A 25,097-nucleotide genomic window follows, 5' to 3' on the forward strand; every position below is an offset into this window, starting at 1 on the left:
GCACAAAAACTGTTTAAACTGCCAAAAACAGTAAGATAAGAAGATGCTGGCAAAGTGAAAGTTTATTAAGATGTTTTGGAAATGACTTTGCAGTCAGAGTCTTAATATGTAATATGTAATATCTAATATTATAGTAATATGTAAACAAGCTGCAAGAAAAGTAACATAATGTTGCTCATTCCAGTGTCTACCCATAGTGCACTTTCTTCTATGATTGTGGGTGTAACACATTTTTTCAAGTTACTTAAAATTGTTGAGTTGCCACCATGTCAGGTGGGTGTGTCTCAGTTCAAGCATGCTGGTGTATAAGGGGCCTAAGAGAAGATTGAATCAAAGACACCCATAGTTGACATTCAGGACATTTATCAGCTGGCCTAACCAAATAAATAAGCCCTTATCTTTATCATCTGATACTGTAGAACACCACTGTTTGAGATATGAAAACTGAAGTAGAACAAAAGATACTTGAAGAAGTCAACAGTTATACTTTGGACAACAAATCCACGCAGATGGAGATCTTAAGGAGTAAACATGATGGAGTGCATTTGGAAGAAACAGCACACTACTAAAAGGAAATGTGCCCATTTGCCTGAAGAGAAGAGTATTTGATCATTGCATAGTAGCAGTGCTTATCTATGACTCTGAAACCTGGTCACTGCACGCAAAAATGATACAGAAACGGCAAACAAAACAAAGTAGTATGGAAAGATGTATGGTTGGAATAACAAGTGATGGAAAAACAAATAAATGGATCTGAGAACAAATAATGGTATGTGGCATCACTAAAAATTGAAAATGAAAGTGACAATGGGCCAGACACATTGCATGCAGAACAGACCAATGATGGACAGAAGAAGCTATAGAATTGATCCCAAGAGATGAAAAAAGACCTAGAAGACCAATAAAAGTTGGACAGATGAAAAAAGCTTTGCTGCTCTGACCTGGGAAAGAGTCACGTGGAAACACCTTAGGGAGGACTTCATCCAAGAGTACATCGATAATAGCTGATCATAATTATATATATATATATATATATATATATATATATATATATATATATGTGTGTGTGTGTGTGTGTGTGTGTGTGTGTGTGTGTGTGTGTCTGTATTTTAATTAAAATACTTTTATGAAAGCAAAACAACACTTCCAGAATTATTATTATTATTATTATTATTATTATTATTATTATTATTATTATTATTATTATTGTTGTTGTTGTTGTTGTTGTTGTTGTTATTTAATACAAATTGCTAGTTAAGTATTGTGCCTTTGTCCTGATTATGCAGTTAAGAATTACAAAATGGACAGTTATGTGATATTCAAATAAATATATGTATATAACTAATTATTTCTTTCTATAAGGTTGTACCAGAATAATTCCAGGATATTAGATACCTTCCCAGTATTACATTAACACTACTACTGCTAATACTCCTAATATATTTTGACAGGGTAAACACATTATCAGGGTGAGATACAGGCTATTATTATTATTATTATTATTATTATTATTATTATTATTATTATTATTATTAGTAGTAGTAGTAGTAGTAGTAGTAGTAGTAGTAGTATTATTATTATTGTACTTTTTCTCAACTAAAGAAATTACACTTTTCAGAATATCTTAATAATGTAATGTACATACTTTAATAATGTCATACTTTACTGTCATTAAGTTAATCCTAGAATAAACTTTATATTTAAATAATGCAGCTGATTTTCCTTTATGCTTTTCATTTAAACCTAATATCTAGATCATTTTCGGAAACTTTTCATTGACCCATCCACTTCCATATGCACTGGATAACACATACAAAGCCGGCACATACAATACAGGACACAACTTGCTGCTGAAGGGTTAAACGTATCCTCCTGATTCCTGGAAAACACTGTAGTTGAAAGCACAGGAACCCAAGACTCATTAGAGGCCGAGGTACTCCGATTTTGTTGAAGAAAACCTTGGCCTCCCGTCGCTTCATACTGGTCTTTGAGCAAAACGGAGTAAATGGCCTAATGACTAAAGTTCCTCTATAAAAAGTATATAGCGCAGCTCCCTGCAAATTGAGTTTCCTTTTGTGCCACTTGAGTGTGGTTTATACAAGCTGCGGGGAGTGCTTTTGAACTCTCATTCCAAACCCCGATCAGAGGTCACTGTGCGCCGTCTCTGCAGGGAGGACTGGGCCAGACGAGCCGCTGCAGTACATTTGAAATTCCATCCACATCGCAAACTTGTGAGGCTTTTTTGTGCTGGATTAAGAAAAGAAACGTACACTTGCCATTGTTTGAAGCCCATAAGGTGCAGGTGTTTAAAATCCATTTATTGCTAATAAATTAGTTTATAAATGGCATTTTATTAGATCAAACTCTCGCTGCTTAGTTTACATTAGAGCTGCTTTAATACATTTGCAATAACATGTTCGACTACTGGTAACATCTTTTATAGAGTCCTATTCACATGTGGAATTTTCTTTACTGGGGATTTTACTGCGGCTGGTACAAATAAAAATAGCCAGTGTATACTGTAGTGTGCTCTACTTTAAACACTTTCTTTCTTCTTAGCAGGTGTACATGTCATTTCAATTGTGTTCATTGCAAATGTTGTGTCAGGAATAAGCATTGCTTCAAGAAACGTTGATGGACTTGAATAATACAAAAACAAATTTACAAGGAATTAAGATATAACTTAATTAGCTGTTGCAAAAAAATAAAAAACTAGATTTCCTTCATAATTAGACATGTATCTTTTAAATATGTAGAATTGGGGGGTATGCTTGTTTAAAAAATATAATTTGAGAATGAGTACATGTGAGTGTAGTTTGTGTTTTGCCTAGACTATGACATATTTTAGTTATTCACTAATAAAAACAATTTAAACATAAATAGTTGTATTCATTGTTTTTGTGAATTATGCACGACTGTCAATTGATGTGTTACTTCATAATTTCGGTTTGATTCTGCTGGGTCATCATTTCTCACAAATTGTCATTATGTTAACTTAAACAAGGTGTTCTATAATTGACTACATATTGGAAACCTGTTAAACTTTTAAATTACAGTACACCAACCCAGGAGTTCTCAGGAGGTCAAGTAAAACTATATATCAAAGTAAATAAAGGGCCCGATATTCTTTTCTAATGAGCATCAAGCACGTCAATGTTTAGCATTCCCCATCTTAATCCCTGTCCAACCCAATGATAAATATTCTATTAAATTGACTAGAGGATATAATTCAATGCAAAGCAATGCTGACACATTGATGTACACTACTTTTTCCCCCCGCTGTATGTTTTGTCAGTGTCTGTTTTGATCTTTACAAAATATCCCCTCACAGGTAAAATTGTATTCCCATAGGTTATTATAATTCTTTGTCAGGGATACAACTTTATCTTTCATTGAACTTTAACAAGAAAAACCTACATTGTAAATAAATAATCTGAAGCCTGTAGCTGGTACCTAATACCTAAGCATCAAACATGTCAGCATGGGAGCTGTATTAGCTATGTATACAGTTTTATTAAATGGTGAAGTGTAAACCAAATGTCTGAGAAACAGTAAACAGAAAACGGGGTATTTGTGATTCCGCAGCAAACAAACAAAGTGAATTCACATTATTCCCCTGTCAAAAACACTACATCTATTTTACAACTTTGTCCTTGATTGTTTCAAATTGTTATCCTTATATTTAGTCCTATCAATATCAAGACTACATGCTATATATAGCAATAAAAATGCATAAAGGAATAAACTGGGAACAAATACTTAAAACACACTCTTTAGTACAAGTACATACCAGTAATGCAGATATGTGATTGGGCATGCTTGGTATGACATGTCCATACAGGACATCTAACTGCTGAGAAAATATTAGCATTACCCTCCCAGGCTTTCCTTGCAATGATCTGCACCCACTTCAGGTCATATTAAAAAGTTTCCAATTGTGCCTTTAGTTTCCATATTTTCACAAACAAACAATAAGCTTTTCTGTTTGCAAATGTAATCAGGGGTGTGTGTAATCAATGAACTTCATACATACCTCGCTTAAGTTGCTATTTTCTATAGTGGTGTGAAACATTGAAACATGGTCAGTATCACATCCACCAACTGTAAAATGATAGATTTTTTTCAGTGATTTGCTTTTTTCCAATATGATTATTTTTTTATATTATAGGTACCAATTAACTCATTACATCTCAACTGCAATTCCCAAGAATTTTGAAGACATTTAAAAAAATATACATTATTATTATGAATATTAATAATACGCATACTAATACAAAAAAAATAACCTGTATTCATTGTTTAATTTCCATTGCTTTCCATTCCATTCCATTCAAGACAGAAAACAGGAGACACTTCTTCACACAGAGAGTCGTCACAATCTGGAACAAACTCCCCAGCGATGTGGTTGAAGCTGAAAGTTTGGGAACATTTGAAAATAGACTGGATAGGATCCTTGGATCACTTAGTTACTAATGGACAGCAAACGAGCACGATGGGTCGATGGGCCTCCTCTCGTTTATAAACTTTCTTATGTTCTGATGGAAGTTCTATTTCTTGCAGACACATAACTAATTTGAATCATGAGTAAACAATGCATCCAAGTTTTTTATTTTTTTATTTAAAATATTTTAATTAATCATCTGGATTCCTGTAGAGGTGAGGCAGGAGGAGAGCTGGAGAGTGAGAGACAGAAGAATGGGAGAGAGAGAGTGCATAGTAGATTTGAATAACAAACTTATTCTGGAAATTACATTTAGATTTCAGATTTGAACTGGTCGCTAACTGTTTATTTGCTGTTTTTGTCTGTTTATTTGGAACACCAGCGCACTGTATGTAATAAATAAGCACTCTTGCACCAAACCCCTGCCTGCGTGTTCCTGAGCCCCGCCCGGACGCCGTGTACACCACCACACGGCATCACAATATGTGTGTTTGTGTATGCATGTATATACCAGTAAAACAAATATTGTTTTTTTAAAGTCATGCTTTATTCCAGTTAACATTTAATTTTTCAAATCGAAAGATCAATCCCAATGTCTACTTCCATCATGTTTTGATGGCTTTGCACACCTTGCAGGAATACAATATGAAGTAAAGCTGTTTCCTGCAGAAGCCATTAAAGGCTGCGTAGAGAAGGTTGCTCTTCTTCTTTGTTCTCCTTCAGTGTGGTTGTATTGCCAAATGCATATGTTAGTCCATCAGAGTTGGCAGGGTACCATGCAAATGCAATAGGACAGAATTGCTGAACACTTATCGTTAACTCAATAGGATTGTTTTGAATGTCATGGCCATGAAAGCGGAACTCATTTCGCTGTAATCAAAGCCAAAAAGCCCAAAAAGGTCTTTCTATAAATCCAAAATATTTTTTCGCTCTGCAATTATGCGTATGCACTGCCATAAATCTAATGCGCTTTCATGAACTGCAGGAGCAGAGTACATAAAACGTGTTGCGGATTTGCATACAAACATATTTATTCTAAATCCCCTTCAGAAGTTGTAAATGATTGTCTTTTCCTGAAATACATTTCAACAAATTGTATTTAGGCATGTTTATGAATCCTATTATGGCAAGGGCTTTATCATATTTTTGTGGACAGCAATGGTTTCCCATCCTAACCATTAAAAGAAAAGGCCTTGGGCAATATATTTTGTCATTTGTTTTAGATGTGTTCTGATTTCCTTACAACATACAGTATGACAGGTCTGTGGAGGAAAGACTTATCTTACAAGCCACCACTTAGAGCAGTAATTTTATAACCATCACTGTTTGCATGTACTGCAGATGGTAACTCTATTTTTAGGATTTAAAAAAAATATTTTTCCCCTTTTGTTTTCTGTTTCCATAGCTAATGGAAAACCTAACACTATATCTGCAGAATAATACATAAAAAAGGATGAAGTCCTCTGCAAGTGTTTCTACTTGTTTTGATATACGCCATCTCCTTTCCAGATCATACCAGCTAAGCTTCTATATACACTATATAAATAAATATATACCATTTTAAATGTGTTCTTGTTTGCCCAATCTTGCAAGAAAGAACTTGTGGTAAATGCTAAATAAGAAGGTCATGTGGCAGTAATATTGAAGAAATGGCAAAGGCAACAATCCCTTCCACAGATCTTGTACGTTATGTATATCAAAGGTCATGAAGTGTGAATGTGCTGATTCAACAAACAGCCTGCCTGCCTTGATTTAATAAATAAAAAATACAAAAAATAACATCAAAACTCAAGGCACTAACTACATATTTGTCCACAAATTAAACCGAGCTTGCAAAGTGACCGAGTAAGAGGAAGTAGGATGGCATTCAGATTGGAGTCTGGATATCTGGCTGCAGTCCAGTCTTTCGCTGATGTGCCTCTTATAATAAGTCATTAATTGGAGAGGCAAGCTGGTGAGTGCAGGGGTCATAAACATTTCAAGAGTTATAAAACTTTCATTAAGTTCTCACGATATCATGCTAGATGCTGACCTTTCCTCCTTTTTTTCCAAGAGCTAAAAAAGGGAGGCTTATTGCAATAGAGAACAAATAGGCTCTTTGTGCCTCAAAAGCTTTTTTCAAATCATCATGGCCTCTTGACTTGTCCTAAGCCGGAGATCACAACTTATAAAGTGGCAAAACAAAGGATCGCTTTAATGAGATTGTAAAACAGAGGGGAAAACCTGCAAATAGCTGGACTGGCCCAGCTCCATTTCAAAAAGCCTTTTTAGAGCCTGTTTTTAAAGACTGTCCTGTCTGGTAATAAAAAATAAATAACATAAAAACAAAAGGTTGTCATTGCAGTTACAAGACTTAGACGTTCTTGTTAGACGAATTAGGATTTGGATTAGGGAAGGCAATGCAGGCCATAAAACTAAATGCACACAGTAGCTGCACATATCACGAACTAAGATCCGTTCAGTATTTGTAGTTTTTTGGTTGTGACATAGTGTATATCATACACTTACACTTACAGTGCCTTTATCCTTGGGCGTGTGTTGTGGGTGGCACAGCACTACTCTCAAAAGCTCCTTGAACAGCCCTACATTTCTGTTGTGATGTTAAGTAATCCATCTCTTCCTAACAGTGATTCATGGGCACTACCAACTGTCAAAATATGACTCCAGATTATTACATTAATTAAAACAGAATTTGAAAACATTTAAGGGATTTGTAAATTATTGTCATTGGACCCCAAGATTGCAAAAGCAAACATGCAAATATCATGGTGTTTGTTTTCAGCTTAATGTGTGGCTTTGTAAATCCTTAATTTGTATTTTTACTAAAGCAGTAAAACAACATAAATAAATCAAGAGGAAAAAGGAAATACTTAAATGGATTTAAAGCTGGGAAGATCTAATCTTGAAAATAACAAAGACAATAGCAATGGACAATACACACACACTTGCTGTAAGATCTGACATACAAAACACGGCACATTCTTTCTGATCATAGAGAGATAAAACCACAATCCATATTAATCAACATTACAGTCATATCATGTTTCTCTAAACATTTCAAAAATAAAACTAGCAAACAGCATATCATCAGCACCCAGATAATTTGATTTCATTTTCTCAATTTAGGAGTAATTAAGTGTACGAAACCAAAAGTGTTAATTATGTCATGATGTACACTCCCTTGTTAATATACATTCAAAAAAATAAAATGAAAACATCTAGAAAGGTTGCTGATAATCATCAACCACTAAAAAGATGATCTGTGCCTCAAGTGTCAGTTGTCACACCCTGGCTCCTGTCACCCCGGGCTGTCCTCTTGATTGGATTCAATTGTTTCAAAGACATTCTAATTTAGATGAATTGCTCTTTGAACTGTAGGAAATGTCCATCTTGACCTTTGCCTCCCCTTGGACCTTAATATTAAATGTGCTGCAGCCCCATCCCAAACACAAAGTCCAACATATCTGTCAGATGCTAAGTATTCTGTTTAAAACTGATTTGGAAACTGAGGTTACATTGTTGTGGTGCCAGTGACTGTCTTGAAGGACACTGCTGACAACGACAGAATCCAAAGATACTTCAATACACAATATAAATATACAAAACTGAAGGTGTTTGTTTGTTACAGATATCCCCTCTTAATGTATTTTCAGTCTAATAAGCTGTTTTACAATGTGACGATTGGTGTAAATGCACACAAAAAAGTAAGATCTATATGTAGTTAATTCAAAACCACCACAGCTGTAACAAATGTTTGAAAGTTTGCCTTTTATAATTGATTTTCTGCTTTTTTCCTCCATATGGAGTCATTGTGTGCATGGTTCTGTTATGGTGACAGGAATCTTAAGAATGCACATATCAAGATTGTGAGAATCACATGTTTAATGGTCGGCCTCTTGCCATACTGGGTTTGTCACTTCTTTGGGCTGTGCAGTCTTGGCATTGGAAGCTGGTGTGAATCAAGACACAACAACATATGCTATACATATTTGACGGAATTCTTCAAACACAGAACAGTTACATTACCAGTCTAAATGGTAAACAACAAAAGTCAATGCCAACCAATTTAAAATCAATCACAATGCGCTAACCCACGAAGCTGCATCGTGGAGCAGCACCATATCGTTACAGCTTTATCTTATAATGTACAGAACATTGTATTTTAGTGTTTGTATGACCTTGTAAATTGCCTCGGTTAAAGGCTTCAGCTAAATTTAATAAAAATAAAATGATATGTAGCCACATGTCTGGTAATCGAATCATTCTTAGGACCAGTATATGTTGTGATAGTTAAGGGAATAAATAATTATGATATAAATAAACACATATCAGGAACAGTTGCCTGTTAGATGTTTATTATGTTTCTAAAGGTGTTATCACGCATGAATTGTAGGCAATTGCAGCTGCATAAATGCCTACTAATAAAAATCAATGTAGACCACAGCTACGTATGGCCAGCCAAGTTATGATTGATAGATCTCTTCAACTGCATTTCAAGATATCTTTAAATGCAATTGAAGAGATCTCTAAATGATAACTTGGCTGGCCATAGCTACGTAGGTAAATGTAGTTCAGCTGTGTTATTGGTGAAAAATAAATAAAAAAATGTTTCTGTAGCAAAAAAGCTCCATATCTTACAAATTTTACAATGCTTACGGATTGTGCTTTCTATTTGAAATGTTATTGTTGGTTTTATACAGACCCATTAGTATTCTCAAAAATGTCACCTGGTTTCACTTAATGTTTTCAGACGAAAGATGAATATGTTACACACTTTTTTTGCCTATAGGCCTACATGTACAACGTCTGCACTGGATATTGAAACAAAATATAAATGAATAAAAAACACGATAGTCACCTGTCAGTAGTGAAAAAACAGCATTTTAAAATCTACAACACTTAGGAGTTAATCACATCATTTTAAAGTTAAATCTTAAAACAAAAGTTGAAAATACTCAGAAAAGCTGGCTGACTAGACACAGCGCTATAAACATGTATTTCTTAAATGTGAAAAATAGGATTAATGGTGCTTATTAGATTGGGGGTCTCAACAACATTTTTAGTGGTCCCCCCACTAGAGCCGGGCCTGCATACATACTATCTGTGTAGTTAACAATTGTAATTAACAAGAACGTAAGCAATCAGCGAGGCATGCTTGTCATTAGTTGGCATCCTGAATGATTAATTCACTTCACAGCTCCTTTAAATGCAATGAACCTCTCAAGCCTCTTAATGACCCTCCCTAATCTTTTAACTTAGCAAGGGATGCTTGTAAGGGTAGTGTGTTAATGAAGCAGTAGTAGGATACCATTGATTGGTATCAATTACACTTTTCAAGATTATGGTATCACTTACACTGTGTTTGTCGCATTAAAGTAAGGTCTAAAAGGAACAACAACAAAAACAAACAAAACAAATGTATGTGTGTATTCAATTATTCAACTTTTACATACCACCCTTAATAGTTGATTTTCTTCTTAATAAAGTGGTAGCCATTGTTGTTAACTGTAATTGACAACAGTCGTAATGTACACAAATATGTCTGAACATGTCTAAAACATTTTTACAGACAATAGCTTTTCAAATCTTAGTTTAATCCATGCTTCTATAAACCATATTTCACCTATTGTTTCACCCATTATTTATTTATTCATTAACATTTGGCTGAGTATACATTTGAATAAACTAAGAAGACAGAATGTTGGCTGTATAGAAATCAGAAATGCCTGAAAATGTCATCTCTGGAGTTTTGATATCATGTGTATTTTTTGGCAACCGATTTGTAATGTAATGTATTTCAAGTATTTCCTTTAAACCTTTATGAGAATAAAACCAACAAACACAAAACTTTCAATACACCACACTGCAAGCACATGAAATCCAGAGACAGAGTCATCACAATTAGTTGTGTTTCTTTGGATTATACCATTTGGATTTTAGTTACATACTTATATAAATATTGCCATCATGTAAGTGACACTGGCTCATAGGGATTTCAATCTTTACTCTCTAACAATACATGATAATACTTTGTTTAAATAAAGATTGTCACTGTCATTGCATGGTCTGATCTAACAAAAAGAGATTGACATACAAGAAATAAATAACATATGTATGTATTAACCTATGTAAAAGTGTGTTCTTGCTCACAGTGAAAAATTTCAACAACTTTGCATGTGCTTATATTTCTTTTTTCACCAAGAACAAAGTAACCATTTAAATTAATCATGTGAATGGATTCTTTGATATTTCTTTCTAGACCAGCTGCACTGGTCTGCTTAACAACAGAAGCCCAAGCATATGCTTGTTTAGATGGAAAAAAAAGTCTCTCTGGAGGACTTCAACAATGAAACACAATATCCTTTCAAAAGCATGCAATGACTTAAACACTCTATTGTATTAAATATGAATGAGCTGTTATTGTCAAGCCCAGTGTGAGAGGATAGACAGTGTTGTCGATTAGCCACATGATTAACCAGATGACACGGTGAGACTGTGAAGGTAAATAAAGCAAACCTTCTGTCACTTCCTCCCTTGGGCCCCTGAAGCAAAGGGCTTGGAAAACTTGGCCTGTTGAAGCAAATTGACTGAAAAAGCAATAAATACAGGGCTTCTTGCACAGCTGAGTAGCTTTCAGGTGTTGTAAAGAATCACAGAGATTAATTGAAAGTAAAATATAAAATAAGTTAATTAAAAAATCAAGTGTGTGCGATTGATAACAGAAATGTATATGTATCCATTCATTGATTTATGGATTAACACATTTAAAAATTATTCATGAAAATAAGCACACAAGTCCAGTCTGCAACTCTCCTTATATCTGGATTAACAAGTGTATTCAACATAAGCAGCTCAGGATGAGAAAGTGGAACAAAGTAAACTAAACCAGGACGTTCTAACCAACATACTGTCTTGTCCTGTTAAACGCACACAAATTCACGAAATTGAGAATGAATATTGATAAATAGGATCTCAATACATAATGAAATACTCTGTAATATGCAGTTTTCCTTTCTCCAGCTCTGTAGATTTTATGCATTAGAAATAAAACATAAAAAAGTTTAGTACACGCTTGTAATTTCATTTTAGCGTATATGTGACATGATGAATGACAAGAGTACAGCTGCTGTCTTTTAGCACATATCCAGAGATCCCTAACCTGTAGTTAAAGCCCTAAGTAAAGCAATCAGTCTTTCTCCATGTCTCTTGCATTGACAATGACCTTTCTGATAGTGTATCCTTTTTTTTGGTTTGTTTCCAATTTTATTTAGTCAGATTTAATGAAATGCACCGCCATTAATTTTAAACGGCACATTTTCCAAGGCTGTTTGTAAACTATGAATTCATAAACTTGACATATGATGTCTCGTGTCATTTGAAGCCTCGTACGTGATCATCGTTTTTTCAAAGAAAGTAACGTCTAATGTACTGTCTCCCTTTTTTATATGTGTGCCAGCTAACCTTAACATGCTCTTGCACATTTCTCCCACCCATGTTGTCTTGGGACATTCAGGTAACTAATCTGCCTTTAAATATGTCTCTAAGGAAACGGTACTAATTAGTATTGGAATTTACTGCTTTCAGTTTTATTGACTTGTCCTACTTCTTCGATAATTAACTAATGAGTAAAGTAATGAGCTATGTCAGTCAGTCATGCTGTTCAATTAAAGTACAGAATCAATTATTGAAAATAGTTTCGGATAGTGTCACCGGGCGTACGTGTGCATAGTTAATACTAAAGCAATTATATCCAAGTGCTGTATAAAAGTCAAATTAAACAGCTTGCCTATCCAAAGGAACTAAGATGTCAGCAGCACACAGCACAGGACTTGACACTGTTTTGTCAGAGGCCAGTGAATTTGTAATATGTGTCAAGTACTGTCCTAAAAATCAAACACAGTGAAGACATTCATACAGCCCCGTTCAACAATCATGTTTCCCTAAAACTATTTTGATTTTTATTTAAATACAATTACATTGGTTTTATACTGGATGTACCACAATCATTGCTTATCTCATGTGATTAATAATAATAAAAAAAATATTGGGCAAATACAGTTCTTTCAAATTAGGTCACTATAAGTATGCATGCAATAGTATCCCTAAGAGATAAAAATAATACAATAATGCAACATAACCAATCTTCCAATGTAATCAATTCAATACAGAATATATGCATTAAAAATATATATGTTTGTGTTTAATGTATACATGAATTCAACTATGTATTCACCACATTTGTAGTGTATAATTTAGATTTAATGAAACCCTCCCTCTATTTAGTGTATGCAAGATGTGTATATAGAGACAACCAGTAGTTATTGGCCCAGTGAAACTGAACACAATGAATTGGTAATCATCTGTCCTTGTAGACAATATATCATTCAAATAATCCACTGTTTAACAAAAACACAGACTCCTTCAAAGAAAATTAATTAGAGTATCACACTCCCATGTGTTTCTTCAGATAATGAATGAATCATCTATCTCCACACTCCACCATCCACCAGCATTGATGATAATTATGTAAATATCCAAATCAATGAACCTATCAGTGCATTTTCATTTATTGATGTACTCCATTTAAGAAGGGCACACCAAATGTTTACAGACTTAATCCCAACGTTTAATTTGTATTGGTGTCTTGTAGTGCTGAGCACAAGCAGTTGCAGTTTGAGAAACAACACATTCTGATGGAGCATGAATAATAACATTCTAGGTTCCCAAAATGGAATCGTTTCCAAATTGAAGTCTACACATAATATCGTGACACTACCTGTTAAAGAAATATTAGAGGTTAAAACAAAGACTTTACATGTTTTTTTTTTCATGCTAGTAAGTATTATAATTAAAATCAACATATTTTAACAGAGGTTAAAAATAAAAGTTAACAGGTTATTTACATGTAAGATATAATCCAAGGTCGTACAGTTCTAGTGATATCTCTCATGCCCGGAGTGGTGATTTGGCTCGGGGTGAAACCAAGTGCCTTGAACCACCCCAGATATAATATATTTCCATGGTCCCAAATAGTCTGAAGTGGTGTAAACAGCTTATAACACAGCTACTTGTCACTTGGGGGAATGAAAATCATTAAAATGATTCAAACACTTTTTAATTTATAACAAAACCAGCAACTTTGACATGGTATTAATCCACAGTGTTATATAGTTCCTATTATAATTTATATAAATAAAATGGCACGTGGTTATCAAATGTTAAAGTTGTGTAGTGATATATGTATGTTTTGTGAATCTGAATACTTTCCATTTTCCATACTTTCTATACATATATATATATATATATATATATATATATATATATATATATATATATATATATATATATATATATATGTGCATGGTCATGTGCTGCTCTTTATCCAATAGGAGGCTGTTATTCAAAGCTGTGTATATACATGTGTATATATATATATATATATATATATATATATATATATATATATATCTCCCAGGCCTCAGCTGCACACTACTATTGTGCCGAAGGGTCCAGACCCCTTGGCAAGTCAGTAATCATGGCCTGCATGTTTCTTGGATCTGCTCCATATGTGACAATATTATGTTCTATTGCAATATTATGCTGTGGGTGTTTCAGAATTAATTTAATTGTTTTTCAGTAATTCAAGGTATAGTATAAACAATGTCTGGTACCTCCGTAATGTCTTCCATTAAGGAACTTGATTCTTATGTGATAGAACTTGACCAAGGGCACCTGCAGTAGCCTGTTGTAAAGACACTGTTGTCTATGACTTTGAGCAGTCAACCTTTACCTTAGATGTAATGGTTATTCATTGATTTTAATATTATTATAATGTAACTGAATCCCTTACTTTCATGTGAAATGTGTTTGATGCAGATGCAACATTCTTAAATTAAAATTGATATATTTCTTAATTGATATGAGACGTTTTACCATTATATAATGTGTATACAAAACCCTCATAATTAAGCAATACCTGCAATATGTAATACTGAAGTGATTAAATAAAGTGATGAAACTTGTATCAAACTTGTTCATTGCATTTCAATCAAAGGAGCATTTATTTTTTTCACAGCAATAAATCTCTCACAGACATATATGTAATATGACAAAACACATCTCAAATACTCTCATCCTTTACTTAAAGTGATCCATTAGCGGAACTCTTCTGGCACAGATTTAATTGGGATTATTAAAAAAAAAGAAAAGGAAACACTCCAGATTCAAGCCTGAACTAGTCATTGCAATGGCAGAATAAGAAATAAAAAAATAATACATGTATTTTCCTAACTCCATTGGAAAGGTTCCCAGTCCCTTGGACGTTGTGTAAACGTCTGTAGTGCCTGTTGTTTTGGAACACTCTGCACATAAGAAAAATGTCCACAAGAAGATACTTGCACATGTGGCTTATATAAGCAGAGCAACTGATACGCTTAGCACGCAGGTCTGTCATCGCGAGTGTTTCTCTGCATCCTCCGCCTCAGAGATCCCAAGATATCCTTCACGAGCTGAACTCTGATGACAATAAAGCTTTAATATAATTAGAGTATTAAACATGCCTATATTTTCACTTAATTAATAATTAATTTAATGAGGGGACAAGGCTGTAAAATTGCTAATTAAACCATTCTGTAAAACTGAAACGGTGTGAGGATTTACCAAACGAATAAATCCCACAACAGTATTTGGGCTATATCAATATTCTATTAATATACAGTATGCCAGAGGTCTCGGCTGGTATGCTAGTCACAGCTGAGAGGATGTGACAGGCATAGAAAGCAACAAAATGAAGGACATAAAATTTATACTGACAGCAACCTTGGAGATCATCCCGGGCCAAAGTCTGCGGTGGTAAATCAAAGAAATAAACTCAAAAGAACATAATGGAGTCAACACTGTCTTTATTATGACAAGCTGCTGTATTTACAATATGCCACTTATAGTCTAATAAGAACATCTGAGTTTCATCACGATTGGGTTTCGATAAATAACAAGACACCAATCCTGTAAACGTTTTACGTAATCATCTTACACACACACACACATACATCAGTATTTGTATGACATAAGTATATAGAATTTGAATATACAATATGTATAAGAACAAGTACATGTCTTTCTCTGCACACAATGTTCAAATGTACTCTCACCCTGGCATTTTGAATTATGTGGGTTCTCTACCAGGTCTCCAAAGCAAAACAGATGCACCTCCAAACGGCAGAGGGGAAATTACTTTCTTCTGGATAGACCTACTACTGGTGTGTCATACAATTTATATTTTTCTCTAATCTGAACAAATAACCTTGCCCAAATTGACTTGGGAATAACTGTCTATTTTTTTTTATTTTGGGCTTCTTCTGTGGGACAGCATATCCTTGAAACTGATGATGAATGGAAATCTCCTGATAAGGTCAGAGTTTCTTGAAGATCTCAGATCTTCTTTGAGTTAGCCTTCTGAAACACTATTCCACATTTAGGTCAAATTTTCTTGAGTTTTTCTTCCTTGTAGGAACCATTCCCACTAGTCTTAAACATCCTTTTGATGGACACTGCAAAACCAGTAACTTTGATATAACTGTTGTTTATATTAACACAATGGCAGTTGGTCATCCAATTTATAATATTGAGTCATTAGGCTAATTAGCATACTAGCCTTGGAATGCTCTAAATACAGGGTGAATTTATGGTGCATATCCAATCAGAGGCTGTTTGAAACGGGATGCAAATCTCCTGATCAATGTAAATAGACACAACTGATGATATCAAATGAATTTGGGGGGATAGTGTTTATTAAGTGATGTGACACCTTCTTAGTGAATCCCAGGCAATGTTAAGACCTTGGTATTTATTTTATTTCACTTGATTGGTTGATGCCTATGCAATTTTTGGTAAGTGCTAAAAATGGCTGTTAGAATGCTGGTTTAACCTGGAGTTGTAATATATTGTGGCAAGGCTAGCACTCTTGTTCTTTAAAATTGTGCCTATGAGGAAGAATAGGGATACCCGATGTGAATTGGATACCAAGGTATGCACATATATTGCAATGATTGAATGAAGAACATCTAAAGCAAGATTAATTTGATGGCTACATAGCAATAGACAATGACATGGTGATAAATTAATTCACATGTATAAACTCTGTTCTCTATTATGACACCTGAAATTCATATGAATACAAGATTAATTAAAACTTGAATTCATTATCTTTTTTTTTTCCTCCAGTAAATTCATTACAGATTCAAGAGGAAATCATGCTTAATTAATAAAGCAATCTAACGCGTTAACCTCAATTAGATCATCATTTTTTTATCATCAGTGCTTCACTAAAGAGCAAAATAAGTGTTTTCATATATTTGGTTTAAAAGGGGAAAAATATATAGTTAAAAGTGATAATTTCACATTTTTTGTACCTTTAACATTTTTAGCGTGTTTAATCTATTTGCTCTTTATTGTCTTCAAAGATTAAACTCTTCAACTGTGAACTGGAAATTCTAATTCTACTGGATTCAGTAAACATACAATAAAATGTATTTAATTAAATTTACAGCTATATATATTTCTTCAATGATCTTACATAAGGGTTAATGGTAAATCTCAGGATGTATTTTTTTGGACAAGCAAGTCAGTATTGTTAAAATAAATATAAATGCTTGAATTAAGTCAAATAATAATAATTTAAAAAAAGATAACTCACTGATGTATGTTGATTAATGACAATTTTCCCCAAAATTATGTTGTACATACATTAGACCATAATATGGGATGATGCTTAGGTAAATGAGTCAGGGGCTTGCTTGGGATTGTTTTGTTTCCAATTTACCTGTCACAGATGACAACAATAATGCTTGCTGTGTGCACACGAGAGACTGCCCCACTCTGTAATGTGCAAGCTGTCTTCACACCTCGCTGGGACTGTGTAAAGTGGCATGTGGCATCACTATCTGGTGTGCATGTTTGATGAGATGACAGCATCTTCTCAAGGTGAAAGTTTAGTTCTGAATGAAATCAGATGGGTTCTGTCAAGTGTCAATCTGAGTCAAAGCCCTCCATGCTAACATCTCTTCAGCTTTCCTTCAGGTTGTCAGGCGTGCTCTTCTATGCTCTTACTGCTAGGGAAATTTGGACTGTCACACTAACCAAATGAGAGTCTCAGTGTATCCAAGATCTTGTCAGCATTAACCAAAGTTGAAATCACCACATGTTCACTAAAGCGTTACTGAAGGGTTTTTATATGTATATATATGATAAGACCATGATCACTTATCCCAAAACATATACATCACATAGGGGTTCCACATATTATGTGTAATCCAGATAGTGTTAAGAAATACCAGTTGAAAGAAATCCAGACATATGTTGACCTCATTCACAAGACACAAAGGAGCAGATATACTATCGGATTGTGCATGTTTTAAGAGTCACAAACCTGTTGCAGATAAGACAGAAATGTCGGGTGACGTACTAAACAAGCACAATGGCATCTGCATGGTTTAAAGGACCTTGTTTTGCAGAATTAACTTAATCTTAATTTAGTCTTTGCAATTTAGTCGATGAATATTTAATTATTGTGTTTCTGCAGAATACGTCTGTAACCAAGACATTTCATTTTTTTAAACTTTCGTTAATTGTAGTTTACAAATAAAAATGATCTTGAAAAAATGAGTTGAGTAGGTTGTATAAATCAAAGAAATGTAAAAAAAAAAACATTCAAATGCATCATAATTTCAGGTTGTAACACAACAAAATGTGAAAAAGAGCCATGGCTGTAGTAGGCTATGTACATCAAGCACATTATTAATTTCTTAAAAAGTTGCAGCTGTATTTATTAACAGATTTTTTACATAGAAGTATTATTTTATTTTTTATTTGCGACTAAGTGCAACAAAGACGTTATTTGCAGTGTGTTTGTGCTGTGCTGCGATTGGTCTTTCTTAGTACATCTAGCCCAAAGTGTTTTCATTGGTCTATTGGGCTTTTTCAAGTAATTTAGAGATACATTGTTTTCAGTTGTACCCTTCAGGTTTTTTTTTTACAGAAGATTCAACATGTATCTGCATAGGGATACAAAAAAAAAAAAAAATCTTCTGGGTGGTTACTTCAATAACAAACATATATCCACAGTGCAGAAACTGACAGATTGAATGCAGCTTGAATTACTCTAGAGGGCTTACATTACAGATAATGTAGAGTTGGTTGGGAAATCTTCTGTCTACTTTCCATCACCAATCCCTGTCAATGTGTGTGTGCTTTTGGGACTGTATATCTGTACTCCAGTAGCCGTGTCTGTCCTGTGATCTGCATGCATTTCAGCTCCTCTGTTTCTTTAACAGAACTCCAGTGTGAGAAATGAGGACCTGTGTCCTGCAGGATGTGGTTGTGTGTATGTGTTTGTGTGCAATCAGATCAAAGTGACGACTGCAGATAAATACTGAAAAGACCAAAGCTGTACAGGAGTGCCTAAAGAATAAGAAAGATAATCCTTGATTGTGTCAGTGTGTTTACAACACGTAGCAGCTTCATTGACAGGCAGCTTTAACTGTAAAGCCAACAAGGAAATAGCAAAACTCTAAAATAAGTTAATACCTAGGCTTTCTAAGACACGCCAACACAGTTTGTTTAAAAAACGTAATTCAGTCATTTTTACAACATACGCTACTGGTCAAAAGTTTTAGAACACCTCCTTTTTTCAGTTTTTTAATTAAATGTATGCAGTTTAATGTCTCAATGTACTCTGAAATTAAATCATAGAACAAATAAACAATTGGAGATAAAAAGTAAATTATGGAATAATTTTGTTTAATAAAATTTAACACCCAATGTGTACTCTTTACTGTTGTGTTATTTGCCAAGTGTTTGGTATCCCATGAAAGGTGAGATGCTCAACTTTCTAACAATGTGAAGCATTCTCTGATGTGAAAAATGTATGTATTTACACCCCCCCATGTCCGAGTAGTGTAGAACCCGTCTCTGAAATAACTGGAAAAGTCGTTGAGATAAAGCAAATAGAACTTTAATCGAGCCGGCTTGGAAGCACCACGTCAGGGAATTCCTTCAGTGAGAACGTAATGTTTACAAACATGAGTGAAGCTTTATAGGAAAATGATGTAGAATCTTGTGGCCGTTCATCCAATCAAAGGCTTAAAAAGATGCAAGATCTGGAAAGTTTGTAGGCTGCCCTTCCCAAGGGAGGAGGTCATCATGGAGGCAGATGTCTGGTCCTGTTACAGCATACAAACGGTACGATCTTGTGGTTTCTTAACAATGAGGTAACATCTTTAGCTTTGAGAGGAGAAACAGGAAATCCACACACAGACAAACCCAAGGGTGGATACATTCGGGAAAACCCATAGGCGATACATTCGGAGAAACCCATTTCTCTTATCATACAAAAACAGAAGAAGCATAGAGGATAATTTCAATAGGATGTATCTTTAACAACCACTTTGTTGGTTTTGCTAGGCTAGATAAAGCTAATTTGCTCAGTCTGTATACAAGCCATTTCTAATGCTAACATCAATATAAAACATTATATAATTATCATAAAACACTTTCTTCAACTTTCCTATACAGAGTCTTCAGTAGGAATACAAAATCTCAGAAAATATTGACAATTATGACATATTCTGGAACCAGACAGTCCACTGATCAAAACAAGACCATCCACATTTTGGTAGAATCAACACACACCCATAGAGAGCTCAAAGTGTCAAGATGGAAAACTGTTTACAGTGTACTAATACACAACAATTTTACATAATTGGATCTGGACTTCTCTGTGTTTGATTGAACATCAAATAATATATACTCAATCAATCGTTAGGTTGTTCTGAATAAGACAAGCCTATGTGCAAAGAAATCCGATCGAAACCGAGTGATCTGTGACCATCTGAATGAGGCACGATGTGCACATTGTAGGAATACAGTGTAACTTCTATGCAGAGGAGCTGCGCATAACACTGCCAAATAAGAGGGTGTAGTAACACAGTATATAACTCTGAAATGTACATTATTTTTCAGTTTTTGGTAACCTAAACTTTTTTTAACCTCTGGCAGTTTACCGCTTACTGTTGTACCATTTCAGGTTATTCACTAGACTTGAACTGCTTACATTTCAATAAAAACTGGCACCCAAACAGGGACTTGAATGAGTGGTAAAGTTTGCCTATGGTTCTGTTTATTCTCTGTTTTGTTTTGCATGGTGTTGTTTTATAGCTTTTTGGCTGTGCCCACACTCCAATTATGGATTTTAGGGATTTATAACAGGATCCATGTATTGATCCTCTAGCTACTTCTGATATGTCTGAATTGGAGCAATCCTTGATTGAAATAGAATTAGAAGTTGTGTCTTCGCCTTTGCCTTTACCGTTGCTGCCTCTCCCCTCTATTTCTGTTGATCCTGTAGTATTAACTGAAGGGGTAGACCTTATTAAGACTGCAATTAATGACATCCAGTTAACGCAACAGGATTTTCATAATAAATTGCTGCACAATGTGCAAGGTAATATGGAAGAAAATACAGCCAGATGTAAAGAAACTGTTTCCATGTTGGAACAAGTGAAAGCAGATATGGTTTCATGTTATGAAACGGGAAAACGAGATCTTGCACAAACACTGAGAGTGATTAATGAAGGCTGGAGAACGGTTAAGTTCTTTACTATCTTACTATCTTTACAATAGAGTAAAGGATGAATTCTACTGCGCTTTGCAACTCACCAACTGGTATGTTAATCAAGACACCCAGAAGTCCAGGACTGGAATCATTACAATGGAAGTCCACATACTGTAGCACTACAAACAGAAAGTCATCAGAAAGGGTTTGAAGTAAACTTCATTTTCCTTGTTGACCTGGACACTGTTTACGCAGAGTGAAACTCCAGTTTAATATGGTATCCTCCTTTGGGATGTCAAGGGACATCACCAAACTGAGGAAGAAAAGGAAGAAAAGTACAAGGTGATCTCAATTCAATACTACAACACGACTATGTGCACTAGGGGGCAAACCAACAGGACAATAATGTAATTCAGCCTCTACTTTAGCAGTTCCAGTAGCCACAGTCTTTTCACTCCGTAAAGAATGCACATCTGTACTTGTTCCAAACACTCAGAAACCTGTTCTTGTAAAGTCTTTATATGAGACAAACATATCTGATGGTTATTGTCAATTTCCTGTTGTGATTCTGACTGTAGTTGTTGATCCATCCATTTGAGAAGATTAACAAAGTCACTTGATTGAGCTTTGGATTAAGAAGTAATAAAATTTGAGATTTGAAAAATGGGGGTGTTCTAAAACTTTTGACCGGTAGTGTAACTATAGTAAAACAACAATCACTTTGTTTATTAAGTTTTTACGTATCATTGCCAGCAATTTGATCTACGTTACGAGTGAGTGCTGAGTAAATTCACCACTTTTTTCAATTAAACAGCCTTTATGGTATTACTTTTACTCTGGCTATGAGTAACCTACAGATTCAAGCTAATTTTACTCATGAGACCTGTCTGAGTCCAACAAGTCCTGGATGTGGGCAAAACTAAAATGTTCAGGATATTCAAATAACAACTGTTGACTAATGACTCAATTCACAAACTACGTATTTTTTGTTTTTTTAAATATTACAACCTTTAACACTATAACAGTCACTTCACTGTTTACATGGAACACATCAATATATTATTACTATACTGGAAAAACATAAAAGCTATTTTGCAGCTCTGTCTAAAACTAAAAAAAAATCATATAATAGTGAATGACACAATGCGGAAGTTAGCACGTTCCAATAAACGTTTTGCAGTGTTCAAACGTATACATTTTTAAACATATTTTTCACATATGCTTAAGGTGTCGTGGAGAAAGTGACCACATTACCATATCATGACAGAACATATTTTAGTTAAAAATGCACTTTTCCGAGCAGGGGAGTTTTTGTGACACATGCAGACAAACAATCTGTCTGTTATTTATATTTTTATTTTGTTTAAACTGATCAAAATTCTAAAACTGGCAGGATTATCTGTCCATGCGCTACAAAAAGTGCACAGCTATAATAAGAAGGTTTTTAATAAAAACTATGGTCTGTCATGATATGGTAATGTGTTATATGAAAATAATTCAAAAAATGTATACATGTTTAAACATTACAAAAGTGTATTGAAGTTTGCTAACTTCCACATAATGTCATTCTATTACTTTATGCAAATCTCACTATCTCTCTCTGTGTACACCGGGATTCGTTGCGCACAGTGTGATGGGAATTGAGGCGTGGTGGAGTGTCTTTTTACTATAGAAGATCTCTGACTGATATGACACTCATCCACTATCAATACAATAGATGCAAACGGAAGATGAAATCCAATCAGGGATTGGCCACGCCTCCCCCTTAGATATTACGGAATTGGATTTAGTGAAGCAATGATTGGAGTGATGATGTGTGCGTGAGAGAGTGAGAATGCCCAATTAATAACAGTGTGTGATTCTCAGCAGGTAACGGGCAGGGAAAAAAAGTATAAATCAAACAGACCAGCAGCCCACGCAGGTCCAAACAGACCGGCTCACCGGGGATTTTCCCACACTTCCTGATTGCCAGTCTGCCCCTGACTGTCTCTTTAGTGTTCATAGGACACTGCACTACACATGTGCTTATATATGTGAAGGGGAACATGCTAAAGCAAATTCTCTCCTGAGCAAGTATAGTGCAATTAAAAAAAAAGTTTGGTTTGGGACCCTGGCAGTGTGGCAATATTGAAGCATACTTAGTAATATATGCACTACATAGCCAAAGGTATGTGGACACCCCTTCTAATTAGTGCATTTGGCTATTTCAGGCACTCCCATTACTAACAGGTGTATAAAATCAAGCACACAGCCATGCATGGGCCGTACTGAAGAGTTCAGTGACTTTCAATGTGGCACCGTCATAGGATGCCACCTTTCTAACAAGTCAGTTTGTCAAATTTCTGCCCTGCTAGAGCTGCCAGGTCAACTGTAATTGCTGTTATTGTGAAATGGAAAAGTCTAGGAGCAACAACAGCTCAGCCGCGAAGTGGAAGGCTATACAAGCTCACAGAACAGGACCACCGAGTCCTGAAGCACGTAGCGTGTAAAAATCTGTCTGTCCTAACAAACACTACCGAGTTCCAAACTGCCTCTGGAAACAACATCAGCAAAAGACGTTTGTCAGGATTTCCATAAATTGGGTTTCCATGGCCAAGCAGCCGCACACAAGACTAAGATCACCATGCACAATGCCAAGTGTCGGCTGGAGTGATGTAAAGCTTGCCACCATTGGACTCTGGAGCAGTGGAAACGTGTTCTCTGGAGTGAAGAATCACGCTTCTCCATCTTGCAATCTGACTGACAAATCTGGGTTTGGTGGATGACAGGAGAACGCTACCTGCTCGAATGCATAGTGCCAACTGTAAAGATTGTTGGAGGAGAAATAGACAATTATAGACAATTTGTGCTTCCATATTTGTGGCAACAGTTTGGGGAGGCCCTTTCCTGTTTCAGCATGACAACGCACCTGTGCACAAAGCAAGGTCCATACAGAAATTATTTGTCGAGATCGTTATGGAAGAAGTTGTCTGGCCTGCACAGAGCTCTGACCTCAACCCCATGAAACACCTTTGTGATGAATTGGAAAGCCAACTGAGAGCCAGGCCTAATCACCCAACATCTGTGCCCAACCTCACTAATGCTCTTGTGGCTAAATGGAAGCAAATCCATTCAGCAATGTACCAACATCTAGAGGAAAGCCTTCCCAGAAGAGTGAAAGCAGCAAAGGGGAGACCAACTCCATATTAATGCCCATGATTTTGGAATAGGATGTTCGACGAGCAGGTGTCCCCATACTTTTGGCCATGTATTGTACTTATTCAATGCATTCAGCAGCAAGGCAGCGAGGAAGGTTTTTGCATTCTCTTTTTACGTAGTCTTGATACAAGCTTTAATTAGAAGTTCTATAATAAATGTAAATGTAAAACTTGAAAAAGCCATAAAATAAACATTCCAGTTGCTCAACCACACTATTAAGTATTTTAATTTATTTAATATTATTTACTTGTTCCCCAGACACATACATCTGAAAAAAGTCTATACATTATCTTAATTAATTTTAATGTCTCTACATCTCCGTTGATATACACTCACCTAAAGGATTATTAGGAACACCATACTAATACTGTGTTTGACCCCCTTTCGCCTTCAGAACTGCCTTAATTCTACGTGGCATTGATTCAACAAGGTGCTGAAAGCATTCTTTAGAAATGTTGGCCCATATTGATAGGATAGCATCTTGCAGTTGATGGAGATTTGTGGGATGCACATCCAGGGCACGAAGCTCCCGTTCCACCACATCCCAAAGATGCTCTTATTGGGTTGAGATCTGGTGACTGTGGGGGCCAGTTTAGTACAGTGAACTCATTGTCATGTTCAAGAAACCAATTTGAAATGATTTGACCTTTGTGACATGGTGCATTATCCTGCTGGAAGTAGCCATCAGAGGATGGGTACATGGTGGTCATTAAGGGATGGACATGGTCAGAAACAATGCTAAGGTAGGCCGTGGCATTTAAATGATGCACAATTGGCACTAAGGGGCCTAAAGTGTGCCAAGAAAACATCCCCCACACCATTACACCACCACCACCAGCCTGCACAGTG

This window comes from Amia ocellicauda, chromosome 2, assembly GCF_036373705.1.
Source record: "Amia ocellicauda isolate fAmiCal2 chromosome 2, fAmiCal2.hap1, whole genome shotgun sequence".
Classification (NCBI taxonomy): Eukaryota; Metazoa; Chordata; class Actinopteri; order Amiiformes; family Amiidae; genus Amia; species Amia ocellicauda.